General features: G+C 35.8%; 1 long non-coding RNA gene across 1 annotated transcript in view; it reads right to left on the bottom strand.

Annotated features, from left to right (window-relative positions):
• The window catches only part of LOC113925769, a 55,783-nt gene extending 39,345 nt beyond the window's left edge, over positions 1 to 16,438 (bottom strand). Inside the window, exon 1 of the long non-coding RNA XR_003521051.1 lies at positions 16,345 to 16,438. This is a non-coding gene — a long non-coding RNA (uncharacterized LOC113925769). The remainder of the gene's footprint in view (positions 1 to 16,344) is intronic.
• Between the last annotated feature and the right edge of the window lie 7,464 nt (positions 16,439 to 23,902).

Here is a 23,902-nt window from a genome sequence, read left to right as displayed (position 1 = left end):
TAGATGAAAAGTGAAGAAGGGTGTTAGCAAGTGGGCATGGGACTTTATTGTTTATGGAGTGATCATGGAGCCTAAGTGGAGTTGACTGTTTAGTTCTGACCAAATATTAAAGTTATTTGTCAGCTTGGTATATAGTTCCTCCCTTTCCTTCCTTCACCTCATATAGGCCACATATAGACAGCTGAAGAAAAGCAGAAATAAAAAAGAGGCTCAGAAGAGAGAGGCAGCAAGTCCAGAAAAAGAGACAGGCAGAGATGAAAGTCAGGAAATAGAGAGACCAATCCAGACTATGTCAAAGCCTCCCATTTTGCTGAGTCATTTTTCTTAAGTTCTCTGAAATAACTAGCATAACAAAGAAATAGGAAAATTTAATATCTTTCTGGGAAATTCTGATTTAGCAGATCTGGGAACATGCATTAACCTATTAACTTATATTTACAACTCATTGTGAGTTAGTTTATTGGATAATAATTTTTCCAGGAGCAAGAAATTTCTTGACTGATAGTTAATGGAGGTTAAGCAAGAGCAAAATTCATCACTGAGAAGGATGAGATTCATAGGTCAGATTCCATAGCACATCACCATACAGGCAGAAAAATGTACAAGACTACTGCACATCTATGCAGGAGCCCTGAAGAGTAGACAGGAAAGATAGGAGAATTCAAGATTTAAGTATCATAAAAGAATTGGAACAATGAGCTCGAATGCCATCAGCTTCCTTCTCCATCTTATGTCTGTGTCTCCCTTCAGATCTTCCTCTCTCATGATCTCCCCATAGATAAGTTTCATCTCCTCCTTGGCTTATGTAGTGAAACAACCAGCCAATAACCCATGGGTCTCTCATATTATAATCTTGGAAGCAAGGATAAATTGACTCTAATTTTCATCTGCATTCCTAGGGAAGAGACTCAATCACCTAGGTGAGTTTTCATATCTGGCCCAACCAACTATAAGAATGGAGGACAAAATTTTGTAGCAGTCATATGACAACTCTCACTGCAACCATGCAAATGCATGAGGAGAGGGTGTCTAGAGAAGAGATTTTTAACCAATAACACAATAACTAGGTACTATAGGATATAATACAACTGGCAAATATAATTATAGTCAGCATACACCCACCCTGTTCCCTTTCTCTTCAAAGAAATTTAGGCAGTCCCTTTTCTCACTCTATACTCACCATGAGATTCTGTTGGGTTCATTTAAATGCTGTGTAACATAGGGAGGTGGCTAATAATAATGAAGGGAATTTATTGTTCTTATTTTATGTTGATGGCAAAGTCAATAACAAACTTTTAGAAATAATTTGGCAATTTTTATGAAGAACAATTCTTATCAGGCATATGTTTTCTCTTTAAATCTAAAAAAAAAATCTTCATAAAGAAAAAATTAGAAAAATAAAATAAGAAAATAAGAAAAAGAAATAAAAATAATAACAACAAAAAAAAATGAAAAAAAGCTAATCAACAGTGACCATATCAGTATTAATGGCTCTTTTCACCACTTACTTTCTATTGTCTCACAAGGCTCCTCAATAATTTCTCACCTATGTTTTTCTCATATACTTGTGCACATTCTCAGAAGCCTTGGTCTTAGCTGATGCCTTAATGTCTCACCTTGTGTCTCAGGCTTTTGCAATATATTTTTATAAAAGCAGTTCCCCTCTAAAAGGCATTTTAGTACCTGTTCTTAATATTATGTATGACTATGAAAGAATGATAAAACTTAATTGTCAAATACTGAAGAAATAGGCAGTCATAGCCACTAATGAGATTCTTTTAAAACTAACAGGAACATGGAGTAATTCTCATAAACAAAGGCTGGGGTGAAAAGACGGTGAATTCAAAATTGTATCTATGAAGGGATTGCAATTATTTAAAAATGACTGAGTGCATATGAACAATAAATACTTTAAAGGAGCAAGGAAAAAACAAAACATTAAAAATCATTTAAGATCTGGGTTTTTGAGTGACTCTATTTCAGAGTTTGTTACTCATTATAATTTTCTTTACATAATAAATACACATAAAGGAAAATATGCTGGAAGAGGAATTACAAAGTAGGCATTTACCCAGAGCCTAGAATCACTGTGGACACCTTAGTTTGGGAGATCCTCCAGTGCAGCCTCAGGTCCCCTGCCCCGACCTCTCCCACCACACATTTGCTTCAGGGATCACTTTAATATTTTCAGATCATCTTCTAAAGGAACTGAAACTTCTCCACTTGTTGCCCATGGCTGGGTTGTTGGGTTCATTCTTCCTTTTGTTTCTAGCCCTCTAGAAGGATAATTTCTCTAGTCATGCCATTAGGTTTCTAAATACAGAAACTCAAACTTTCCTTATCTAGGGGAAATTTGAAATCATATATATAATTAAACTAAAAAGCACAAACAATTGCTCCAAATTCGAGTGGAGAGCAGTGAGAATCCACTTTTCTCCCAAATTCCCCTCACGTGGTGGTTCCCACACCTCCTCAACCCTGTTCTACGGTTTTGCTCCATCACTCCTCTATTTGTTTATTTAAAAGAATAACCATTTGTCAACAATTTCTCTCCCCTTGAATGCCATTTTTCTGACTTATACAAAGCACTATTTAGAAAAATGTATAACAATTTTTGGCAATTTATTCTCCACAATTAGACATTTAGGGTGATGATGGTCAAATGCTTTGAAATCTTAAGATGTGCAACATTAAGATTCCTATTTGGTAGCCCTTCCAATATAACCCCCTTTCCATGTACTTATAGAAAACCATTTATCTGCCATGAGACACTATGGACTCTGAGAAACAAACTGAGGGTTCTAGAGGGGAGGGAGGTGGGGGGATGGGTTAGCCTGGTGACGGGTATTAAAGAGGGTACGTACTGCATGGAGCACTGGGTGTTGTACGCAAACAATGAATCATGGAACATTACATCAAAAAAAAAAAGCCATTTATCTGCTAAACTCCAGTTTAATATGTCCCCTTAGATACAAAACATTTTCATTTACAAGAGCTATACTAAAATGAATCTTGTGTACACTTGCATCATTCAAACATCAAAAACAGAATTTTAGACTGTTATCTCTAAGATTATATATGATTCAATAGTCTGTCTCTATCATTTGTATTTTATTTTATTATTTTATCTTTATTTTTGCTGTTTCTCTTCTGACAAACAGATAGTGGAAAAGGAGAGGGATGGAGGAGAAAGGACACAAGCCTGCACTTTCTGAGCAGAGAAGCAGAACCAAAATAACTTCAGCTATTGTGTTCTTTGCAGTCATAAGCCCTTCCCACCTCCGCCAAAGGTGATTTATTTTCGACTAGGAACAATTTGTCTCTGTTTGCTTTAGGAGATTCTCTTGCTTTAACTAAGAGGGGGTTGTGGGGGTTGGGATGGACATTATCTCTTCTGAATGTTTTTGAGCAGAATTGCAGAGTTTAGGTTAAATGAACCTAGGAATATACTAGCACTATTCGGTACTTAGCATATTAAACAAAGAGAAAGAAAATACATTACTTTTTATAGCTTCACATGCTTCTCCTTCTGTTTCCCAGTGGTTTTTCTAGTAGCACTCTCAAGTTATTTTTAACCTTAAAGTTTAAGTTTTAAAAAATACCAAAGTATTGACACTTATTCTGAGGATAGGTGAGCCTTTAATCTTTTATAACATGCCGATGACTTTACTTGAAACATAGTTTTTAGTATAGGTTGGTTGTGTTTTGTGATGATAGGCAATAAAAGTGTCCATGACACCGTTGACACTCCATTTTTGGAGAATGGAAGCTTTCAGTAGTTGAGGTAGTTACACTATAGCCATGCTCCTTTGGTAGACATTAATATTGTAACATTTAATGTATCATTTTATACCTGGGCAATATCCGTCTCTGCAGCAATTTCTGTGTCAGGAGGTACTGGGAGGCTCAGTTGGTTAAGCAACTGCCTTCAGCTCAGGTCATGATCCTGGAGTCTCGGGATTGAGTCCCGCATCGGGCTCCCTGCTCGGCAGGGAGTCTGCTTCTCCCTCTGATCCTCCCCCCTCTCATGCTCTCTCTCTCTATCTCATTCTCTCTCTCAAATAAATAAATAAAATCTTTTTAAAAAATGTACTAAATTACCCTGATAGGCTAAAACAAAGCTGGAGGATATAGAAATATGACTACCTAATTCCCCTGCCCCAAACTGCATGGCTGGTACACAATGCTCTGGGAAATGAGCTGGGAAAACAAATATAATATGTAATAAATGTTCAATAAACAAATGGATAATCTAACATGTATTACTAATAAATACTTGTATTCATCTGGGCAATATTTAAACAATTTACTTTTGGAGATACTTTGCTTTTTAAAATTCTGAAAAGATTTTCTTTTTTCATCGAGATAAAATATACATAAAATTTACCATTTTAAGTGTACAATTCAGAGGGATTAAGTATATTCACAAACTTGTGCAAGCATAACCACTATCCATTTCCAGAACTCTGTACTCATTAAACAATAACTCCTCATTCTACCCTTCCCCCAGCTCTGTTGTACTTCCTGCCTCTATGAATTTGCCAACTGAGGCAAATTAGGTACCTTATATAAGTGGAATAATACAACATTTGCTTCTTAGTGATAGGCTTATTTCAAATTGTATAATGTTTTCCAGGTTTGTCCATACTATAGCATGTATCAGAATTCCATTCCTTTTTAAGGCTGAATCATATTCCATTGTATGTATCCACTATGTTTTGTTTATCCATTTATTTGATGATGGACATCTGGGTTGTTTCCACTTTTTGGCTGACTGTAAATAATATTGTTATAAACACTGGTGTACACATATCTGTTTGAGTCCTTGTTTTCAATTCTTTTGAGTATACACATAGAAGCGCAATTTCTAGATCATGTAGTAATTCTATGATTAACTTTTTGAGGAACTGCCATTTTGTTTTCCATATTGGCTTACACCATTCTACATTCCTATCAGCAGTGCACAAAAATCTAAATTTCAAGATGTTTTACTTTTTAAACCTTCTCTCTCTCTCTCTCTTCTCTCTCTCTCTCTCTCTCTCTCTCACACACACACACACACACACACACACTTTCTTTGGCAAGCATTTATTGAACATTTATTATCTACAACATGCCAGGGTGAGTCAAGGATAAATAAGGCAATTGTCAAACATTCTTTGAACAAAAATTTTGAACAAATATTAAGTCCTAATAATACTGGGTAGTCCGAAATTAAAATTTCATGTTAATTGACTTGTGTAAAAGAATGTATTGCTTATCTGTCTAAATTACTTTCATTTATGGAGGTTGTTTCTTTGTTTTACTCCTGTACATATTACTTTTAGATCCTTAGAATATAAAAAAAATGAGAGTATATTAATAAGTATGCCTAAGTGAACAGAACGCAAACATTGTAACCTATTTTAGTCCACTCAATATGTAACAATACTAGGAGAGAAAAAAACAATATAATTATAGCTACAATTATTTTAAATGCTTACTCTTTGGTAAAAAGTGGGGTAAATGCTTGACATATATAATCTATGAATTAGAGACTATTATGTCTGTGCTAGGAATAAAGAACCTGAGACTCAAAGACACTGGGGGAATTGGCTCAAGGTTACAAAGTATATAGCAAAACAAAGATTCAGACTCAGCCTGGTCTTACAAGTTCAGTATCAAAAACACCACATTTATTTATTTTGACAGTGTTTGATAATACTTAAATATTACACTTATTGTGTAATATTAAGAAATAATTTTCAAGTTCTACCCTAAGTCCTGGAAGTACTTGAGAGTGCCCCAAGTCCTCCCACATCGAGCTCGGAACAGTTGGAATAAAGTTATATTGCTATTATTTATCAATTTAAGATGTCATTATCACTTTACTTCGGGGAAATTACATTCTTCCCCAGAATACTGTTTATTTATAATTGTTTAACACATAAAAATTTAATCCTTTCCACTTCTGAATATAAAGTGCAGCATCATTGGAACTACAACACTTAATCAATTTTAGGAATTTCAGAAAGTTAAGCAAAAATCCATCTAAAAGACTTGTCTGCACTCATAAAATCTTCCATTGGCTTCTCATTTTCCTTGAAGTAAAAATCTCAAATCCATTACCTATAATCCATGACATCTCTCAGGCATTACGGCCACCACTTCTGGCTCACTCACCCTTCTCCCAGTTCACTGGACTCCACTGTTGTTGCTCTAATACACCAACCAAACCCACATCAGGACATTCACACTTGCTGCCTTCTGCTTAGAATCCTCTCCCTTCTGGTATCCACAGGAGCCATTCTCCTCATGGCTCCGTTCTCCCCCAGCAATTTATATTGTTTGACAATTATCCTTTTTTTGCAGGACAATAGGCTTCCTGGTTCCTGGTTGGTGTTTTCCCTCAGCACTGGTTTGAGTACTCTAACTCAGAGGTGGAATGCTCTGATAGAAATTTGCAGCTTGACCTTGTAGGATATCAGTGCCAAATGTCCTCTGGTATTGGAGAGATAAAAACCTCACATTCTCTTGGGAAAGAACACTCAAATTTGCAGTGTCAAAGGGACCTTCCTGACCATAACCATTTGCCCTTTACAACGACTGATGGCACTGAGGTGCCAGAAAATTTCTGAGGGTTACCATGTATTAGAGTACATTCAGCTTCAGTATCAACCAGAGCTGTCACCTTTTGTTTATTTCTGGGGGGGCTAGTGAATAGTGAGCTCAGCATGGGGCCTTGATTATCCCCAGTGGCCCTCACCTGGAGGTGATCTTGGCCTGCATCTTACACTTGGGGCATGAAAGACATCCATCCCAAATAGGACTGTATCCCCAAGGACCCTGCTGGAGCAGGTGGGGCACTAGTGATAGTAGGGGCAGTTCAGGTTTTAAGCTTTCCACGGGCCAACCAACACAGCATTGGGTTGCAGGTCTATCTTTTCAGGTGGGGTCTTGGCAGCAAAGAGGTCAAACCACATTTGCTTCAAGATAACTTTTACCAGACCCCTTAGAGCCAATTAGGATAGCTTTTTGGCTTCTTGAGTTCCCTCTCTGTCTTCGGTCTTTCCCATAGTCTGTACCCATTCTCAGGACTTGTCAATCTCCCCAGTTAAGCAATGGATTGCCCAATATCATAAATGTCTTGTCCCACCGCTGGGATAGCAGTATCTCATACCAGGTGCTGAGGGCAGACTGGGGTATCTTGACTTTTACTCACACAATGAATGTGGCCTGATCAGGGCCTTCAAGGACAGGGGAATAAATGGCCTATCTCATTCCCAAATCCCTAGGAATTTATTGTACCTCCTCTATAGATTTCCAGGGTCCCATGTGCAGGTGGAGATCCCCCTCATTGAACCAAACCTCCCCGCAGAATAGAATAATCCACTCTATAATGGAGTGAGTAAATTGAACTCCCTGAGCACCATGCAGGCACAGCCAGAGGGCAGGGCGTCTGGTGTTAATGCTCATTTTCTCTGCCTCCTGTCAGAAAAAAGCCATCACCCCCGGTATCCCATAGTCACACTAACCGTGCCTGGCTACTTGGCAGCCATACTAATAAGCTCAAGTGGGAGTATATTCTTTCATCATGAATGCTTCCTCAATTGGGGACTGCCCCACTGGCTGGGGTTGTTGCTATGCTTTTGCTTAGGGGTCAGAGAGCAGAGGGGTTTTGGCCACTTCACAGTGAATCACAACAATATCTTCCTCTTCATTACGCTCACTTTCCCAGGGATTTCACCTCTTAGTGTTCCAATCAGGCTGTGTCACAAGTGCTCAGACCTTAATCCATTGCAGCTTGCACCCTCCTAGCTTTGCAAAACAGCAAGCTAAGGTTTCCAACTTATTATCCTGTATCCTGCTTTCCCACATTATCTTCTATCCCAGAAGCTAGCAGAATAGTGGGCACCCACACACTCTTCTCTAACTTCAGTCCTTCTTCCAACTTTCTAACCTGAGCTTCAGGCTCTAGTTGGGCATCAATGGCCGGCAGAATTGCCCACAGTAGATGTCAGCCTACTGTAGCCACCATTCCTTTCTCTTCTCTGCTGCAGTATACTCTGCACAATTCTTCAAACAAACTCATTAAAATAGCAGGAGTTTTCAAGGCATCCCCTGAAAATCCATGCAACCATCTGCAAGCATCTAACATACAAACCATCCTTCCCCACGTAGAGGTTGATGGCCAACCAAGGATGCCCCCCATGGATACTCCTTTCCCAAGACCCATTTCTCCAGTCTTTTTGACTGGCTCCCCAGTTACTGATTTGCAGCCTTGGGAATTCCCTAGGTGAAATTTGAAACTGGCCCCTTTTTATGGAGGCAAGGAGAGACTGAAAAAAGAGGCTGGCCAGATTGGTAGGTGATAGGTTTAATAAGCAAGGGAACTGGCACACAAGGCTTGTCTTGAGTGGCTGTAAGATGAGTAGATCTTCGCACCCACCTGCTGTAATATCAAGAGTGTATACAGAGGCCTTAACTGGGTTCAGTTACATATACTGTCCAGATGGTCTCAACTTCCTCTCTACAGGCTGCCTCTCTCTCACTGGTTAACCTCCAGTCATGTCCTCTCATTGACCTCCTGCAGTGATGGTACATATCATGCGATATATTTTTTTAAATGTTTATTATCCATATCCTTCTATTAGAATAAGGGACTTTATTTTGTTCACTTCTATACTCCCATTATTTAGGAAATAACTTGCTCTTAATATTTCTTGTTTGAAGAAGGAAAGAAAGACGGAAGCAGGAATGAAGGGAGGATAAAAATTATTTTATTGATATTCAGAGAAACTGGGTAATTAGTGGTGCTAACATAGATTTTACTGAAGAACTAGATATTTTGAATTCAGACTGTGGATTTAGGCTTATAAAGTACCATGTAATATTTTCCAGCAAAACTGAGTTTGAAAGATGATTTGGATGAGCAGGAAAGGCCATGTAGTGGAAGACAAATTAAGCATCATGGGGAAAATAAAACAATAGAAAGCAACAGGAGAGGCACATCAAGTTGTCAAAGGTATTCTTAGGAGCCCTGTTACCTTCACCCAATCTCAGCATGACTGTGGCAGTATTAAAGGATTTTTTCAAAGCCTCCTTTAAACTATAACTATGAATTATTAACTGAAAGGTCTTTCCAGAAATCAATGGTAAATGTGGACTTCTGATTCAAATATTTATAGTGGATCCAATTTACCAGGCACAATTTTAGGCATAAGCATAGCTTTTGGATTTATAATAGAGCCCTCCCCCCTATTTCTATCACAATGATGGTAAACTCTTAATGTATTTCTGTTATGATCTAGAACACACCCCATAAGATACAATCTTTTGAAATGCATTGAGGCATATTTTATGGTTCTGCATATTATTTGTTTGGGGGAATGCTCCATGTGCCCTTGCAAAGAATATATACTTCACAATTGTTGAATGAAGTGCTCTAAATATCAATTAGGTCAAGGTTAAAAATCTCATATATTTTTACTGATTTATATATAATTATTCTATTAAATACTGATAAAGCAATGTTAAAATCCCTAACTACGTTTGTGTGTAAATTTCTCCCATTAGTTCTGCTTTGGTTTTTTTTTTTTTTTGAAGAATGTGCTCTCAAGCTCTATTATTAGGTGTATCTATACTTATAATTATGTCTTCTCAATTAATTGGACCTTTTATCATTATGTTGAAATGACCCTCTTTATCTCATATAATTTGTCTTGAAATAGATTTTGCCTGCTATTACTGTAGTCATATCAGCTTTTTTATGGTTACCATTTGCACAGTTTATCTTTTTCTATCCTTTCACTTTCAACCTATCTGGGTTTTGTACTTTAAGTGAATTTCTTATGGGGCGCCTGGATGGCTCAGTTCGTTGAATGTCTAACTCTTCATTTTAGCTCAGGTCATGATCTCAGGGTTCTGGGATTGAGCCCCACATTGGGCTCTGTGCTCAATGGGGGGTCTGCTTGAGGATTTTCTGTCTCCCTTTCCCTCTACCCTCCCCCAGCTCACATGTTCTCTCTCTGTCTCTCAAATAAATAAATAAATCTTAAGTGAATCTCTTACAAATGGCATATGGTTGAGAACTGCTTTTTTTTTTTAATCCAGTAGGACAATTTCTGCTTTTTAAAATGAGTTTCTAGTCTATTTTTGTTCATATAATAATTAATATTTTTGTACTTAGATCTAACATTTTTCTATTTGTTTACCATTAGTCTGATCTGTTTTAGTTTCTACTTCTCTTGTTTTCAAGCTTTCTTTAAAAGTATTCAAATATATTTAGTAATTTATTTTTAATTCCTCTAGTAGGTTTTAGGTTTAACTTTTGGTATTCTTTTGGTAACTTTGCTGGTTCCTCTAGAGATTACAAAATTCATTTCTATAACAACTTACATAGAGTTAATATTATACTACTTTATGTAAACTGTAAGAACTTTCCAAGAATATAATTCCATTTACCATTTCCCCCATGACCTTTTTGCTATTGTCGTATATTTTATATATTTTATATCTATATATGTTACAGCCTCACAATCCAAGTATATAAATTGCAATAAACAGTCAGGCATCTTTTTAAGAAATTGGGGGAAAAACCTTAGTTTTTTATCTTTAACTTCATTTTGCCATTTTTAGAGCCCTTTAATGAAGCCCATAGATACAGGTTTATATCTGGCATCATTTTCTTTATTGTAAATAACTTCCATTAGCATTTCTTATGCTCCAGATCTTCTGAAACTGAAATATTTCAGTCTTTATGTATCTGTAAATGCCTATTTTCCTTTTATTTTTGATACAGAATGCTAGGTCTAAAATGCTAGATTGATTTTTTTTTTCCTTTGAGAACTTCAAAGTTATCATTTCATTATCTTCTGGCTTCATTGTTTCTCATGAGAAGTCAGTCATAATTTCTGTAATTGTTCTCCATGAAGAAATGTGTCTCTCTCCTACCCCCAACTGTTTTCAAGATTTCTTTCTTTACCTTTACCTTTTCTTTACCAATCATTTGACTATGATGTGCCTCATGTTCTGTATATGCGTTGTCTTTATGCTCCTTGTGTCTACTCAGCTTGATGTTTCTGTACATTGAGGTTTTTCACCAAATTTGGGAAAATTTAGCTATCATTAAATATTTTTCACCTTCATTTTATCTCTTTACCTTTTGCAAAATCAGTTACACATTGTGTTAGAGAGCTTGAAATGTCCTATACTAACATTCTTTTTTTTCTTCAATTATTTTTCTATCTACTCTTCACGTGTATAATTTCTATCAATCGGTCTTCAAGTTTGCTGACCGGCCTTTTTGTCTGTCATCTTCTATCTGCTATGAAGCCCGTTGGCATAACTCTACTTTTCAAATATTACACTTTTAAGTAGAATTTTCATTTTTTTCTTTTTTATAACATCCATTTTTCTGCTGAGATTCATCTGTTCAGCATCATTTCCTTTCTTGAACTATACGTATAATAGCTAACTTAAAGTCCTTGTCTTCCCACATGAAAAGACACTCAACATCACTCATCATCAGACAAATAAAAATCAAAACCACAATGAGAAACACCTTCACACCTGTCAGAATGGCTAAAATTAATAGCACAGGAAACAACAGATGTTGGTGAGGATGCGGAGAAAGGGGAACCCTCATGCACTGCTAGTGGAAATGCAAACTGGTGCAGCCACTCTGGAAAACAGGATGGAGGTTCCTCAAAAAGTTAAAAATAGAATTGCCTTACGATCTAGCAATTGCACAACTAGATATTTACCCAAAGGATACAAAAATATTGATTTGAAATGGGACATGCCCCCTGATGTTTATAGCAGCATTATGAATAATAGCCAAACTATGGAAAGAGTCCAAGTGTCCATTGATTGATGAATGGATGAAGAAGAGGTGGTGTGTGTGTGTATATATATATGTGTGTGTGTGTATATATATGTGTGTGTGTATACATATATATATATATATATATATGCAATGGAATATTAGCCATTAAAAAGAATGAAATCTTTCCATTTGCAATGATGTGGATGGAACTAGAGTGTATTATGCCAAGCGAAGTAAGTCGGTCAGAGAAAGACAAACACCAATTTCACTCATATGTGGAATTTAAGAAACAAAACAGATGAACATAGGGGAAAAAATTGTAAAAAGAGGGGCAGAGGGCAAACCATAAAACAGACTCTTAACTATAGAGAACAAACTGAGGGTTCCTGGAGGGGAGGTGGGTGGGGGGTGGGCTAAATGGTGATGGGCGTTGAGGAGGACACTTGTGATGAGCACTAAGTGTTATATGGAAGTGATGAATCACTAAATTCTACTCCTGAAACCAATACTATACTGTAGGTTAACTAACTTGAAATTAAATAAAAACTTGGAAAAAAATAAAAATATATAGGTATTAGGGGGAAAAAAAAGAATCCGGCTGGCAATTAGAATCGTTCCTGCTCAATCCAGTCCCTGGGTGTCCCACTAGTTTTTGTCCAGTATTATATTTTAGTGTTATTTATAACCCTTTCTTTTTTTAATTAAGTATATTTTTTATGCAGCCAATCAAGAATAATTTTGAGTACAAACTGTTCATGATATATAATACTATATCTGCCTATTTTCTGGCAGTCTTCTTATGGTACATGTAAATTATTGACTCTTTTCTGATTAATGAAAAAGGTCATCTGTTACTTGTATCATTGTTCGCTTGTATGTCATGTATTGTATTGTTGTCCTTTGGCTGTCTTTAATATTTTTCTATCCATCTTCGGTTTTCAAGAGTTTATGATGTTCCTACATATGGTTCTTTTTGTTTTTATCCTAGTTGGGGCCAACTGGATATTCCTGTTTTTTAATCAAATTTGGAAAATTTTCAGTAATTACTTTAATGTCCTATTCTCTCTTTCCTTTTCCTTTGAGACTTCAATTACATGTATGCTAGATTTCCTGCTACTCTCCCTGAGGACAGGTCACTGAAGCATTGGTTAGTTTTTTAAAAATCTCTTTTCTCTCTATTGTTCAAATTGAGGAATTTCTATAAATTCATTTTCAATCCTTAGCAGTCTCCAAAGTAATGTTAAGGTCAATCAGTACATTTCAAAATTTCAGATATTTTATTAATCTATGCTAAATTCTTCATTTCGTTTTCTTAGTTTCTATTTTTTTCTGTTGAGATTCTTATCTCTTGAGTTATTATTATCATATTTACCTCAAGGGATTTGGACCTATTTTTCATAGCTTCTTTAAAATATTTTTCTACCAATTACAACATTTGGGTCACGTTGGGGTCTGTTTGTGCAACTTGTTTATTTTCTTTTACCTACTTCTCTGCATATGTATTTATTTTTAATTTTATGTTGGACATTTTGGATGAAACTTTGTAAGGAATTTGGATTATGACATCATCCCTAGCAAACGTGTTGATTTTTTTCCCCATGAAGCAATTAAATGGTGTATACTTTTGTTCCTATAAAAAACTAAAAAAACAAAAAATAAAAATAAATAAAGTCCTTGTCTTCCAATTCTAACTACTGAATTATCTTAAAGAATGTTTGTGCTGTCTACTTTTCTTTAGAGTATGGGCCACATTTTCCTTTTTTGTTTATGTGTGCAGTAAATTTCAATTGTATACTGTACATTGTGGATCATAGTAAAACTCTGGATTCTGGAATCTTCCTCAAAAGAGGGCTGATACTCGATTAGCAGATACCTAAATTGCTTGATGCATATCTTGAACCTGTGGAGGTTTGCTTTTACACTTTCTTAGGAAGGGTTTATTTCAGATTAACTTTAGCCTTCACCTTAGGAAGAATGCTTAGCTCTGAAGAAATAAGAATACTCCTTAGTCACAGTCTTTCTGGGGTTTCAATGAAAAACCCCTCTCATTTGAGAAGACTTAAATGTCAATTGCTGTCACTGCATGTGGTAGACAGTAATTCAAATCTTTGCTTTGCATTTTCAGTCTACAAGCTGTTGTTTTGCCTACATTCCTTAGAATCAGCCCTCTGCATATATAGTTCAGGTTTATCCAAAGATATGAGAGAAGTTTATACACAGTTTTACGGCCTTTCCCTTCTGTGACTCCTTCCTTTTCAGTACTTCCTTCCTCAATTTCCAGCTGATTTAGCAATCCTAAACTCTAGCTCTAACCACTTAAGCATTTAGCACTATGGATTTCTGCTTGAGTCTTAGCTCCCCTTCACCACATGAAATAGGATGTGCCCTCAGGAAATAAACATCCTGAACTCACCTAGGAGCTTCCCTTATTTCAAGGGTTAGATAATTTCCAGCCTTATTTTCTTTGGGTTGATTTCCAGAGTCTTAAAATAGTTGTTTTATTTTATAGCTCGTCTAGACTTATAACTGCTATCTATGAGAGAGCTAGTCATATATTAGGTACTCTACCATTACCAAAACTGGAACTACCTAGAGATTTATTTAAAAGGCTAAATTACGATGAGAAAAGGCCTCATGGAATCAGGGACTTAAATGGGTTTGTTACAACGATGGTATCATTAGAACATCTTATAGCTGCTGAATGCAAATTTTTAAAATACGGGATTTAATAAAGATTGCTGGGAAACAGCAGATAGTTAATAAGTATTGCTGACAAAGAAAGGTGACTGTTTTTGAACTTATGAGGAAATAGCCTTAGGAAAGAAAATAATATGGTGAAAAAATCAGAATAGTCCATAATGATAATCTAGTCTAATCACTTACTTACAGATAATCGAAAAGAGGTTATAACTTGTTGAAATATACTAGATAGTTAATACCCTGAGTAGATCCAGGTATAGAACCACAAGTTCCATGAGGCCATCTTCTCTCAAGCCCTACATTACTTACAGACATCATGAACCTATTTCACAGTACACAATATTTTCAGTGTGGCCATACCAATGATATCATATTTCTCTCTAATTTTCTAAAGACAGTTAGATAAAGACGAGCTGCAAAAACTCATGGCGATGTCCATAAATAAGGGAGATTTGGTAGGAAGGCTGAATCGCTATACTTATGTACATCATTTCTGTATCATTATATACAGACACTGTTAGGTCTTAGAACAAGGTTAACTTCTACTCGATAGGAGAAATTATTACGTCTAGAGCATAGAGTTAGTTTTCACAAGATATGGCAAGAATTAGTTGTACATGGTAAGACACGGTTTCCAAAGGGATTTTGGCAGAAAGGAGGGTGTAGGTACTTCAGGGAAACAGTAGGTATCAGGGATCTATTAGATTTGTCAACAGAGTAAGGGAGGAAAAAACCTAAAGGTTCAAGGATGTCTTAGTAGGTAACTGGATTTCGTCCAGATGCAATTCAGGATGATGACTAGATCCAACAAAATGGTTTATGGGGGAGAGGGTGCCTAACTTCCACTATTATTATATATATGTAGTTTTAATATATTAAAATGATATTATTTAATTATCTTATTATATATTATATTACAATTATACTATATATTATTATGTTATATTAATACATATGTTATTATTAATAATATTATTAATATATAATATTAATATTATTATTAATAACTTCCACTATTCTCTGGGCTCATCTCTACCTCTACCCCATTTTAACTCAGGCTGAGACAAAGTCTCCTCCTCTGAAACATTCATGTGAAAAGATATACATATATATCCCTATGTTCACTGCAGCATTATTTACAATAGCCAAGATATGGAAATAACATATGTGTCCATCAATGGATGAATGAAAAAGAAAATATGGTGTATATATATATATATATGTATATATATATATATATACATATATATATATATACATAAGGCAATATTATCACAGCCATAAAAAATGGAAATCTTGACACTTGTGACAACATGGATGGACCTCAAGGGCATTATGCTAAAGAAAATAAATCAGACAGAGAAAGACAAATACATGATCTCTCTTATATGTGGAATCTAACAACAACAACAAAAATAAGCTTATAGATACAGAAAACAGGTTGGTGGTTGCAAGAGACGGGTGGAGGATGGGAGAAATCAGTGAACTATTTTTATTTTTTTTTTAGTTTAAATAAAGTGAATATTTTTTTTTAAAGTCTCCTCGGTACTCCCATGATTCTCTGTGCATCCCCTAACAAAGCTCAGCATACCTACCCTACAGTATTAGCTGTTTGCCTTCCCCTCCCTCCAGCACACATAATAGGATTATGAGGGCATTGAACACATGGACTATATTTTTTATGTCTGTAATCCAAAGATCAACACAGTGCTGGGCACATGTTAGATACTAAATCATTGTGGATAACAGATGGATGGATGGAATCCTAATCAGCTACGGCCCCCATAACAAAATACCACAGTCTGGGTAGCTTAAGCAATAGAACTTAATTGTCTTACCATTTTGGAGACTAGAAATCCAAGATTAAGGTGTCAGCAGGTTTGTTTTCTTCTCAGGCCTCTCTCCTTAGCTTGCAGGTAGTCATTTTCTTTTTATGTCCTCATTAGTTTTCCTCTGTGCATGAACATTTAGACATGTGTCTGAATTTCCTCTTCTTAAAAAGACACCAGCCAAATTGGGTTAGGGCCCATACTCACAGCCTCATTTTAACTTAATCATCTCTTTAAAGGCCCCATCTCCAAATACATTCACATTCTGAGGTACTGGGAGGGCTTCAATATACGAATTTTGTGGAGACACGCTTCAGCCCATAACGGATGGCATAGTAAGACAGTCTACTAGTCCAGAGTCTCAAACACAAGGAAACATGCCAGAACAGAGGTCTGTGAACTGAACTTTAGTATAAAAGAGAATCTGGGTCTTAAAAAAGAAAGAAAAGGGAATGTAAAATTTGGACACTGAAGATATGGTTCAAATAGTAGTCAGCTTACAAACTGGACAAATCACATGGATAAATCATTTACCTCTTCTGGATCTTGATTTCCTGAACTTCAAAAAGGGGTTGGTAATACTACTTACTTCCTTTCACAGGGTTGTTACAAAGATAAAATAAAATGTGTGAAATTCTTGGGGCACCTGGGTGGCTTAGTTGGTTAAGCTCTGCCTTCAGTTCAGGTCATGATCTCAGGGTCCTGGGATCGAGCCCCATGCTGGACTCCCTGCTCAGAGGGGAGTCTGCCGCTCCCACCTGCCCCTTGTGCACTCTCTCTCTCTCAAATAAATAAATAAAATATTTTTTAAAATGTGTGAAATTCTTTATAGAATGTACTACAGACACTAGTTATTTTTTGTATCACTGACAGATCTGAGAAACGAGATTGGGAGATACCTGGCTTAAATCTACTGCAGGAGACTGAAACACTAGCCAGCCTGAAGATGATGGGTAAAGGGTCAGTGAATCTGAGAGTGAATCTTCCTCGGCCAAAGGCTGGAAAAAAAAAACAAAAACAATCCAGCAGCTCCTGGGCCAGGAATCTTTTAACCTTTGGATCAATTAGTTGGAAAAATAGGCATAATAACATGAATTCTTTAAGCAAAACTGATCAGAAGCATGTTAGCCTGACCGAAAATGTGATAAAGACTTCCAGGGTGTAGGTTCCCCTTTGTACTTTATATTGCTACGAAAGAAAAACTTCTAGAAACAGTTATTTCATTCTGCTGTCATAAAATGTTCAAAACAACAACAACAAAAATAGTCTTTTTTTGGTTGTTGTCTTGTCTTTGTCTATCACAGAGATGAAAGAGTAAAAATAGTTTAATTCCTTTTCATCCAAAACCTTTAAAATCAGACAGATACTGACAAGTATTCTTGAAAAGACAGGACCAGAAAGAATGCTGAAATCACGGACACTTCCACCCTTATGTTGCAAAGGAAAAAGCGGGGAGAGAGAGACTGGAACAGGTCCCTAGCCAGTGAGACATGGAGCCAGAGAAGAACCTGGCCCTCCTTCCTAAGTCCTCAGGCACATTTGTCCATTTCCTTGTTCCATGTCTCCTCGGGGGCCTTGGAAAGCAACCAGTCCAAAACTGTCTCAAATTGGTAAAGCATTTTTAACTCCTAAAATATATATATGGGTATTTTGAACATAATTACTATTTAGTTATCTCTGAATAAAATCTCTAGAAAAATCATTGGTTCTGTGGAATCATTTAATTTACCAAGGATGGTATTTTAGTCTCTAGGAACCTCTATCTAAATTTAGACTTTTCCTGCAGCAATATTTCTTTAAAATGTAAACCAAGCACAAGTTATCCAGTTACATCACTTCACCTTTAAGCAACCGATTTTTCAAAATATGGATAAATAGCGACTCCCAGCGGCAAAACTTGTATCTACAAACTGAAGAACAAATAAAATGAGATGCCGTTCAGAACAATGGTGACTAATTGTGGAATGTTAGTGGCCAGTAAACACACCTTTATTAAAATAAAAAAGAAAGAGACTGGATGATTCTCTACTGAATTTTCATGAAATATCTCTAATGAGAAATAGAGTATTATTGTCTAATGATTTTGCTATTAAATGGTGTCATTGTATTAATTCTAATACACTGACACTTTCACTATATTCTAAAAATTTATTAATTTGAAAATTGACTTAAAAGCTGTAACTATGAACATAAACTTTTAAACTATGACCATAATAAAGTTTTTTTTAAATAGCTGACCTTAAACTACATTTTAATGTTAGTGCTATTTCAGCAAAACCCAGACAGAACACAATCCATATATCTAGCAAATTGACTTGTATGTGTTCAGTGAGTGAGACACCAGTAGTGAGTGCAATGACTATTTCTGTGATAAATAAATATTGTCTTATAGGCTGAGCCTATGAAGTCTCCTCAAATTCTTAAATACTATAACTCATATACTTTCCTTCATAATGTGTAATAACTAAATGTAGACATTTAGTGTCTTTTCATACCCTTTTTGATTTTATAAAATAGCTCCAAATTTTCCCACTTACAAAGCTATAAAAATTAATTCTCCCTGGAGCACTTACTGAAATAATATCATGATTCATATTTTTACATTTTTTTAAAATTTTATTTTGTTATGTTAATCACCATACATTACATCATTAGTTTTTGATGTAGTGTTCCATGATTCATTGTTTGCATATAACACTAAGTGCTCCATTCAATACGTGCCCTCTTTAATACCCATCACCAGACTATCCCATCCCCCCCCTGCCCTAGAACCCTCAGTTTGTTTCTCAGAGTCCATAGTCTCTCATGGTTCACCTCCCCCTCTGATTTCCCCCCCTTCATTTTTCCCTTCCTACTATCTTCTTCTTCTTCTTCTTTTTTTTAATATATAATGTATTATTTGTTTCAGAGGTACAGGTCTGTGATTCATCAGTCTTACACAATTCACAGCGCTCACCATAGCACATACCCTCCCCAATGTCTATCACCCAGTCACCCCATACCTCCCACCCCCAACACTCCAGCAACCCTCAATTTGATTCGTATTTTTACATTTCTATATAAAACATGTGGTGGACTTGCTCATGACATATAGCCAAACTACCATTGAATTTGACGGCCTGGTCTTAATTTTTTTTTTTAAAGATTTATTTATTTATTTATTTGAGAGAACGAGAATGAGAGAGAGAGAGAGAATACATGAGAGGGGGGAGGGTCAGAGGGAGAAGCAGACTCCCCGCTGAGCAGGGAGCCCGATGCGGGACTCGATCCCGGGACTCCAGGATCATGACCTGAGCCGAAGGCAGTTGCTTAACCAACTGAGCCACCCAGGCGCCCCCGGCCTGGTCTTAATTTATCCTGAGCTTCTATTTCCTAATAAGTCATTTTGTAAGATTTTACTTTGTCATTATTTCTATCACCAGCAAAAGCCTTCATTCCTTTTCAGGCCTATTTGCAACATAACAGAAATCCACTAAATCCTTGTGTGTGTGTGTGTGTGTGTGTGTGTGCATGTGCTTGTGCACATGCCTTAATGCAAATGGATAATTTGCAAATATCAAGGATCTTCTGTAATTTATAAGCTTTGAATTATTGCTGAGGTTTAAGATATACATCAAAACATGCACATTCACACTGCACATGTGGTCAACAACAACTATGAACTCTCATTTAGGGTAACAGAGGTCTCAACACACTTTGAAAGGGAACTCTTGGTAATATAAACATAAACTGAATTAGAGAAAAGCATACTAACATCAACTGAAGCTGAATGTTTAAAATGCTTGCTTTGATGTCTATGAAATACAGGAAAACTAATTCTGACTTTGACAGTAATTTGTTTACTGTTTAGTTTATAAGGACTTTTCAACTATCCAAATTATTTTGCTGTGTGTGGGAAGGGATAGGTCATTCACATGTGAGGACACATTTACAAATTAATAGAACTTTATTTTGGAAAATCTGGCAAAATGCTACTTGGGGTTTTTACTTTGGGACTTCTCTTTCCAACTAAATGGTTTATTCATTGAGCTAATTATCATTAGGGTCACTTAATTTCCCTGAGATGTTAGCATAACACAAGGATGAGTAAAATACATTAATGGTTGATTTAACTCTAAGAATATATTCAGAATAAATTATCTCACTTTTGATGTTCTAATTTCCCCTATAGGACCAATACCCAATAACAAGTCATTGAATTTTATAACTGGCAAATAGAATCAGAATATACAACTCTGTGATTCTACCATTTAATCTAAGACTATAAATATTACATACTGTTGAAGGAGGTACATTAAATGTTTGTCAGGGTGATATTATATCGACTATAACTTTTTTGGGGGGAGTATTTTCATGGTTAGCAATAACTAATCTGGAGGCCCTGAAACATTCTTCTCTATGATCAATGAAAGGCTCATTAAAATGTTTATTAGTTTTTGGGCACCTGGGTTGCTCAGTCGGTTAAGCGTCTCACCCTTGGTTTCGGCTCAGGTCATGATCTCAGGTTTGTGGGGTCAAACCCGCAACAGGCTCTGCTCTCAGTGCAGAATCCGCTTGAGATTCTCTCTCTCTGCCTCTGCCCGCCCCGACCAAATAAATAAATAAATCTTTCTTTTTAAAGAATGTTTATTAGTTTTCTCTTAACTAGATAACAAACATAGCAGTAACATGAGTAGCAATGACAGTAACAGTGGCAACAGCAGCTTCCATTTGTTGAGCACTATGTGCTAGTCATGTTCTAATGTCTTTGCATTAATTAGCTTGGCTAACACAATCCTATGAGGTAAAGAAGAGAAAAATATGCTTAGCAAGGTTATAGACCAAGGTCACATAGGTGTTAAGTGGTAAAGATTAGAAGTCAGAGGTCACAAAGATATTTATGTGGTAGATGTCATGAGTCTAAAGTCACACAGACAGTAACAGGTAGAGATTATGTGCCCAAAGTCACATAGGCAATAAATGATAGAGGTTAGCTATTCAAGGTCAGATGGGTGGTCAGTGGTAGAGGCTACAAGCCCAAGATGACATAGGTGGTAAATGATCTCATCTCTCTAGCCTCCCTTCTTTCACTGATAAACTAAGGGCTTTGCTCTGAGTGATTGTGGAGGACACTGCTAGTTACCTGAAATTTATTTTTCCTTTTCTGTATAGTAAGAGAGCTAAAGCTGACATGACTACCTAACCAGGACTCTACTTCCCAGTACCCCTTGTAGACTTGCTTACTGACTGAGTTTCACCAATGGAATGTTAGTAAAAGTGACCTTACCTCTTCCAGGTCTGGCTTACAAAACCTAGCACTGAGCAAAAAAATTAACTTTTATTTTCTTTAAGCCACTAAACTATTGTTAGTTCTCTCTGTTACAGCAGACAATCCTTATCTTCACTAATACAGTGAACATTCAGAGACGTTAAATTCTGAAATTCTAAAATTTAATCAGAAAAATAAAAAGATGGTAAATGTTATGCTCATAAATTTCAAAACAAACAAATTATGGTTTATGAAACTAGGATCCCCAGCACTAGACTTCTTTTACTAAGATGATTTATAATATACATCACTTCTGAAATTCACTTCCCTGGATTCTAATAATTTTGTCTTTCTTCATATCGTGGCATTGCTAAATATATTTTTATTTATATATAAAATATATATAACATCCCCTATTATATTTCCTTAGACTTTTAATACATACCATAATGTTAAGTGAAACTGTAATAAAGAGATCATGCTATTTTCTATGGATAAGATATTCTTATCCATATTATATTTCCCCTATTATATTTCCTTAGACTTTTAATACATACCATAATATATTTCCTTAGACTTTTAATACATACCATAATGTTAAGTGAAACTGTAATAAAGAGATCATGCTATTTTCTATGGATAAGATATTCTGTCAGATCAATTTTCTAGCATTTGAAAAACTTTATGCTCAGAATCCATGACTAAATTGAAAAGATATTCTTTCTGTAATACCAGTCACCTGAATTCTAATGAATATAAAAAAGGGAAAAACATTGTGAGAATAAATCAATTCATTCTTTATCAGAACAGCAGTTTCCAGGAAGTAGTATATGGAATAATTTATATTATGAAATATATGTTTGATATTATCTTGTTGAAATTAGTTCTGTGGAAATTATTTTAGGTTTGGCAAGATGGGAGCACATTACATAATAGTAGCAGTTTCATCATTAAATCCCAAGTATTTTGAGGTATCTGTTAAGTGCTCCCATGGATCAGGGTGTCACAAAAATGTATAAGACACTTAGAACAAAGCTGGAGAACTTATGTCTTGATTTCAAAATTTATTACAAAGCTACCATAATCAAAACATTGTGGTCCTGGCAAAATGACAGACTGAGAGGTCAATGGGACAGGCAGAGAGCCCAGAAACAAACCCTTGCATATATACTCAAAAGATTTTCAACAAGATTTTCATTCAATGGGGAAGGGGCAGTTTTCCAACAAATGGTACTGAGGAAACTGGATATCCACATGCAGAAGAATGAAGTTGGACCCTTACCTAATACCAAAAAATAACTCAAAATGGACCTAAACACAAGACCTCAAAGTACGAAACCCTTAGAAAAAAAGAAAACATGGCATTGGATTTGGCAGTAACTTCTTGGATATAATGCTGAAGGCAGAGACAACAAATGAAAAAAATAGATTGAACTTCGTGAACATTTTTAAATTTTGTGCATCAAAATACACTATCAACAGAGTAAAAGTGCAACACACAGAATGGGAGAAAATATTTGTAAATCATATATCTGATAAGGAATTACTATCCAGAATAGAGAACTCCTAAAACTCAACAATTAAAAATAAACGATTCAAAAAAGGACCACAGGCATTCAACAGACAATTCAAAAAAGGGCAATAGATATTTCTCCAAAGATATGGCAATAAGTGCATGAAAATATACTCAACATCACTGAACATTAGGTAAATGCAAATCAAAATTATATGGAAATTCTACCTCATACATACCACAATGAGATACATATATACACACAACTTTATACCCATTAGGATGGCTACTATTCAAACAAACAAACAAACAAACAAACAAACAAACAAGTATTGTTGAGGATGTGGAAAACTTAGAACCCTTGAACATTGTTGGTGGGAATATAAAATGGTACAACTGCTGTGGAAACAGTATAGCAAAAAGCTAAAAATATAATTACCATATGGTCTAGCAATTCCACTTCTGGGTATCTAACCAAAAGAAGCAAACGTAGATTCACAAAGAGATATTTGTATACCCATATTTATAGCAGCATTATTCACAATAGCTAAAATGTAGACTCAACCCAAGTGTCTATTGATGGATGACTGGATAAGCAAATGTTTTATATACACACAATAGAATATGTTCAAGTCTTAGAAAGGAAGGAGAATCTAACATATGCCACAACATGGATGAAACTTGAGGACATTAAGGCAAATAAACCATTCACAAAAAGACAGATATTATATGCTTCCATTTATATGAGGCACTTATAGTAATCAAAATCAGAGACAGAAAGTAAATGACTGTTTCCAGTTGTGGGA

Source organism: Zalophus californianus, chromosome 2, assembly GCF_009762305.2.
Source record: "Zalophus californianus isolate mZalCal1 chromosome 2, mZalCal1.pri.v2, whole genome shotgun sequence".
NCBI classification, from domain to species: Eukaryota; Metazoa; Chordata; class Mammalia; order Carnivora; family Otariidae; genus Zalophus; species Zalophus californianus.
This window is presented reverse-complemented; position numbering and strand designations above follow the sequence as displayed.